The following is a 6,453-nucleotide window of genomic DNA, read 5'->3' on the forward strand; positions in this document are numbered from 1 at the left end:
ACTTGCCAGTGAGTTTGTGTGGAATCAATTTTCCCTCATCAACAGCCTTGCCATTGAAGGAATCATTCATTGTTTGAATAGTTAGTATGACGTATTAATCCAGAAGAAGAAGCATCCCCGAAACCTTAACTGATCTTTTATTACTGTTTCTACGTGTTATTATTATTGCTTGTTTATGCGCCTACTACAAACAACAACTATCTTTCTATTCTCCTGACTAAGATCTGTAGGATAACCATAGCTTGATCAATCTGGCAATCCTCGTGGGATTCGACCCTCACTCACCTGAGGTATTACTTGGACAACCCGGTGTACTTGCCGGTTCAGTTGTGCGAGTTACAAATTCGCGCACCAAGTTTTTGGCACCGTTGTCGGGAATTGTTTGTGATCGACAAACTAACGGTTGTCTTACTCCTTAGACCAGGTATTTTTTTTACTAGTTTTCTTTTAATTTATTTTCTTGTTAAATTTCGAAAATTCTTTAAAAATATTTTTCAAAAATTTATCTTTAGTCATCTTTTTCTTTTGTTTGAGTCTTGTGTCAGGTCTTAAGTTTGGTGTCCCTTTAATTTTGTTTCTTTTCTTGAATCTTTGAAAATTGTTCTTGCTTTTCTTTCTTTGTGTTCGAACTTTTCTTGGTATTTTTCTTTGTTTGATATTAAAATCTTTAAGTTTGGTGTCATTTAGTGTTTTTCCTTCAAAATTTTTGAAAATAATATCTTTGATTTCAAAATTTTTTAGTTTGGTGTCTTCTTAGTGTTTGTTTCTCCTTTTTAAATTTTTCGAAAATTTTCTAATTTAAATTCAAAAATTTTAAGTTTAGTGTCTTGATTAGTAATATTGTTTTTCTTGTTTAACTTTTTTTATCTTTAAAATCTTCATCTTATCTTTTTCTTTGATTTCTAAAATTTTGTTTCAAATTTAAAACTTTAAATTTTAGTATCTTGTTAGTTTTGCTTTCTTTTAAAATTTAAATTTTTAAATTTTTAAATTTTCAAAAAAAAAAAACTCATCTTATCTTCAATTTAAATTCAAATTTTAAAAGTTTAGTATTTTGTTTTTTTTTCTTTTAAATTTAAATTTTAAAATCTTTAAATTTTTAAAATCTGATCTTTTCCTGTTTGATTTTTTCTTTTCTAATTTAAATTTTAAAATCTTTGATTGACTCTTTCTTTTTAAATTTAAAAAATTTTCAAAATCAAATCTAGTTAGTTACTTGTTTGTTTTATCTTGTTTTAATTTCAAGTTTGGTGTTTCTTTCTTTCAAAATTTAAATTTCAAAATTTCTTATTGACTCTCCATTTTTAATTTTCAAAATTTTTCAAAATATCTTAATTTTCAAATTTTATCTTTTTTCTTGATTTTCAAATCTTGTTATCTTATCCTTAATTTTAAAAATTTAAATTTTAAAAGTTGAGTATTTTGTTCTTTTTTCTTTTCAAATTTGAAATTCAAATCTTTAAATTTTCAAATCTTATCTTATCCTTTCTTTCTTTTGACTTTTCTCTCTAATTTTTCGAAAATTCCCTTTTTAAACTCAAATCTTGTTAGTTAATCGGTTGATCTATCGTATTTTGAATTTTAAAATTTTGATGTCCCTTTAGTGATTTTCTTAGTTAATTAGTTTCTTTCTGGGAGTCCTCTAAACTTTGACATAAAAACTCCCATTTTTCTTTGTCTCTTATTTGTTTATATAGGAACATCAAAGTCACTATGGATCCGAAGAGGAATACACAAATTAGGAGAACTGCAGGCTCTCCTGGCTTCTATGAATTTAAGGTCAGCATAGACCTAATCATGCTAATGCAGCAAAATTTTCAGTTTCATGGAAGACCACAGGAAGACCCCAAAATATTCATCTCCGACTTCCTGCAGTTTTGTGACACTGTAGAGACCAATAGAATAGACCCTGAAGTCTCCAGGCTAATATTTTTTTCCATTTGTTGTGAGGGGTCAAGCACTGGATTGGTGGCATGCTGAACCCAGAGGTGGTTTGAACACTTGGGATAAGCTTGTTAACAAATTCCTGAACAGATTCTCTCCCTCGGGGAGATTGATCAAGTTAATGACAGACGTACAGGCTTTCAGGAAGAGAGAAAGTGAGTCCCTCTTTGATGCTTGGGAGAGGTACAAGCGGTTGATAAGGAATCGCCCCCTGATATGCTCTCAGATTGGGTCAAGATAGACATCTTCTACGAAGGTCTCTGTGAGGTGGCCAAAAGGTCACTGTATCACTCTGTAGGTGGTTCTTTGCACATGGAGAAGATGCCTGAGGAGGCATAGGAGTTCGTTGAGAGGGTTGCAATTTACCAGTACGTACACTCATCTGAGGGGACTCCAGTTTGGATAGAAGCTCAATGAGTGGAGACTATAGCTACAATGATTGCTGAGTACGAACTTATGTTGGAACAAATGTATACTCGCACCCAACAATCGAGTAGCATGTAGAGTCAAGTTGCTGAGGTTCATAGTGCTCCTCCAAATACTCTTTGTGATATGAGTAGTAACTTTCCTCAAGAGGAAGCGACAGAAGATGCACAAGCAGCAACACAAGGTACCATGAGGGGCGTTGATTGCCCAGAGAGGGATGGCACTGGCGTTCAACACCCAGGAAGGGGTAACCCTGGCGTTCAACACCAGAAAAGGACCAACAGTAGCGTTGAACACCCAGATAGGGGGGAGGCATAAGTGCCAGTTCAGAAGACATTCCCCCCATGCACCCTGACAATCCCTTTTCAGTTACTCTGAACACTCATCTTGCATCACCCAAGGCACCAGAGTACAGAGCCAAGTTGCCTTACCCTCAGACACTTCAAAGACCTCCTGACACTCTCCCAGGGACACAGAGGTGCATCCAAGAGAAGAGAGTGAGACCCTCATCAGGACCAAAGAGGCTGAGCCTAAGGTGGTACACACTGTTAAGGAACTAAATGAAGAAGAAGCTCAAGAAGAGGCTGGAAGCACATTGTTACACACCCCTCTTATAGGAAGAAAGCCTAAAGTTCCACACCCTTAGATGCCCCCAAAAGGAGATCAAGGACGAGCGCTACTCAAAATCCTTGGCAAGCTCTAAAAAATTACAAATTAGTATTTCTTTTGCAGAAGTTTTGGAACAAAGGTCTCTCTCTAATGGAAGACACCTCATTGATGCTGAGAGAGGCGAATTAATGCGAAGGTTACATAAGAATTACATGATCTTCAAAGTCTTTAAACCTCCAAGACCCCCTGACAAAGGAGGTACCTGCATGCATAGTATAATGCTGACGCCTCCCCCCTTAGCAGAAACTCATACAGTTTCCTTAGAAATCAAACCTAAGTTTGGTGTTGGGTAGTCACTACCCACCAAGGAGGCAGGCCCCAAGAGGAGGATGTATAGGGGATGGAGAAACAATCCAACCCCTACCCTAACAAGCAAGGAAAATCAAGCTGATACCAATAAGAGAAAGCTTTTTAGGAGGAATTCACATCCAAGGGCACTATTCTCCTCCTCTTCTCCCTTGGAGTCATTTCTTTTAACCAACTGGAAGAAAAGGAAGAAATTCAACAATCAAGTGTCAAGCTAATGACAGTAATGAAACGCTTGTTAGGAGGCAACCCAACCATGAGTAGAGTACTATTATTTTTCGTTCCTTTGTTTATTCTCATTTGATTTCATTTTAGTTATTTTCTATCGAATTCCATAGTTTTTCTTTTGCTTTTTAACATTTGTGATCATGTGCAGTACTTAGAATGGAGACAGAGATATTCAGAAGAGAAAACAGAACACCCTAGAGAGAGCCCATTGTTGACGTTGAACGCTAAGTAAGGAGGGACGTTGGGTGTTCAACCCCCATCAAGGATATATCACTGGCATTGAATGCCAGAATGGGAGCAATATAGGCATCCAACACCCATACAGGAGGAGCCAGGGCCAACGTTTTGACCTCCAATAGGCATTCAACGCCCATGGAAGAACACTTGCCGGCGTTGAACGCCAGACTAGAGAGGAGCTGGGAGTTCAACGCCTATGAAAGAGTACTTCCTGGCATTGAACACCAGAATAAGAGAAGAAGCTGGGCGTTTAACGCTCGGGCAAGGGCGGGAGACCTCAGATTTTGAAGTCACAAGCCAGTGGGTCCCCCCCAATTCTCACCCACCCCTCCTATCCTACTCACCCTTCCCTCTCTAGCTTTTTCCTCCTTCCTTCTACTATTTTTCTCTTCTTTTGATATTCTTATGCTTCATTCATTCAGTACTATACAATTGTTTTACCATGAGTACGTGTTCGGTTCATTATGCAGAAAGCTGTTTGAATTTGATTTTATATAATGGATTATGTTTCGTTCATTCAGTACTATACAATTGTTTCACCATAAGTACGTGTTCGGTTCATTATGCAGAAGGCTGTTTGATTTTGATTTTATATAATGGATTATGTTTCATTCATTCAGTACTATACAATTGTTTCACCATGAGTACATGTTCGGTTCATTATGCAGAAAGCTCTTCGAATTTGAATTTATATAATGGATAATGTTCCATTCATTTAGTGCTATACAATTGTTTCACCATAATAACATGTTCGGTTCATTTCTGTTTTGCACAATTCAAAACTCTTCTTTCTCACCTTCTACTGCTTCTTTTCACCCGGGAGAGAAGGAGGAAAAGACAAAAAAAATACAGCAGCAACAACAACAAAAGAATGACGATAAGGAGAAAACACGTGAAGAAAAAGGAACGCAAAAAAGAAGGAGAAGAATGAAGAGGAGGAGGAACGCGAAGAAGAAGGCGAAGAAAAAGAAGACACTCCGTGCGTAAACGTGCATGAGAAGAAGAAGAAGCGTGAGGAAAGAAGAAGAAGAAGAAGAAGAAAACAAGAAAAAAAAAACATGATCTAAAATTGTTTGGATGAACTTGGATACCAAAATTGCTTGGATATGGAGAATATCTCAAATAGTAAACCTTAGGTGCACTAATAACATTTAGTTTTGGTTTATTTGAATTTTTTTATAGTTGCTTATTTGAAGTTTTTGATATAGTGTAACTTCATAAAGTATGGATATTAAAATATTATCCTTAATACTTTTGAACTCAAAGTATCACAGTTAAAAGTTAATTGGCCTTGAATTATGTTTAGAATGTGACAACCTATAGGGACTTCCTTCTTTGATTTAGAGTATGTCTATATTATATGTCAAAATAAATTATATGTCTATCTTTCTATTTATTTTTATTTATTTTTATTTTATCATTTAAATATCGTAGTATAATGAATTACTGTTAATGATCATATGATTGGATGAGTCTTTATTTTTTAAGGTATGAAATCTTGAAGTAAATATATATAATTATGATTAATGATCATGATTGGATATGCCTATATTTAATTTTAATTTTTCTAAAACACATTTACTTAAATTTTATTTCTTTATTGATTGCTTTTTTTTTTTTTTAGATTTAACTGTCATTAGTTTCTATTATTAAAATTTATAAGTTGAAAAAAATGGACAGTTGTATTAAAAAGATAAACAAAAAATATATTTTTTTAATATAATTTTATATCACTTTAGTTTTTTTCTGCCCATATTTTACAATCTATCTATCTACTTAATATATTAAAACTGAATTTTTCCCCATCTAATGAAAGTGACGTGTCAATTTCTCATGAACCAATTTTTCCTCCAAAATGAATGCATTTAATGAATAATGCATAATTATACTAATTTAGAAAAATATTTTTATATTATAATTATATAAAATTAATATTTAATGCATTATTAGACTACTTATCAATTATCAATCGAAAATATTTTTAATAATAATAATAATAATAATAATAATATAATAATAATAATAATAATAATAATAATAATATACTTCTACTTAATATACTAAAATTGTATTTTTTCCTAATTAATTGAAGTGATGTGTCAATTTTTCATAAATTCATTTTTCTTCTAAAATGAAAGCACTATTCTCTAAAAATACAAAATTTTACTCCTATTTTTATTTTACCACTATAAAAGACCATTTATGCTAGAAGAAAAAATCATTTGTTTACCAATTACTTTCATTGGATAGCTTTTACAACAATTCTTTTTCTTTCTATGAAGTGTAGTTGCAAGAAGGCAACTATGGTAGACACAAACCACCACACTCTCCAACTCCCATGCTCATCATTCGGAGCTATATATAATATGTTATCTATGAAGCATTTATAGACCATGGTATTATCATGTATGCATAAATAAAAAAGTTTCGTATTTAAATTTAAGTTATTTACCTATTTGTGTAGTATATTATAGTATGAAATTACTTTCAATTTGTGTTGTGCAATGATATTATGGTCTAATTTAAGCTTTTACTTTAAAACTGTATTATAATTTTATCTCATCATTTTTTCTTAGATATCAAGTTGATGAATTTTCATTTATTATTATTATTATTATTGAAACGGATGTGATATGAAATTTA

Source organism: Arachis ipaensis, chromosome B03 (genome assembly GCF_000816755.2).
Source record: "Arachis ipaensis cultivar K30076 chromosome B03, Araip1.1, whole genome shotgun sequence".
In the NCBI taxonomy this organism is placed as follows: Eukaryota; Viridiplantae; Streptophyta; class Magnoliopsida; order Fabales; family Fabaceae; genus Arachis; species Arachis ipaensis.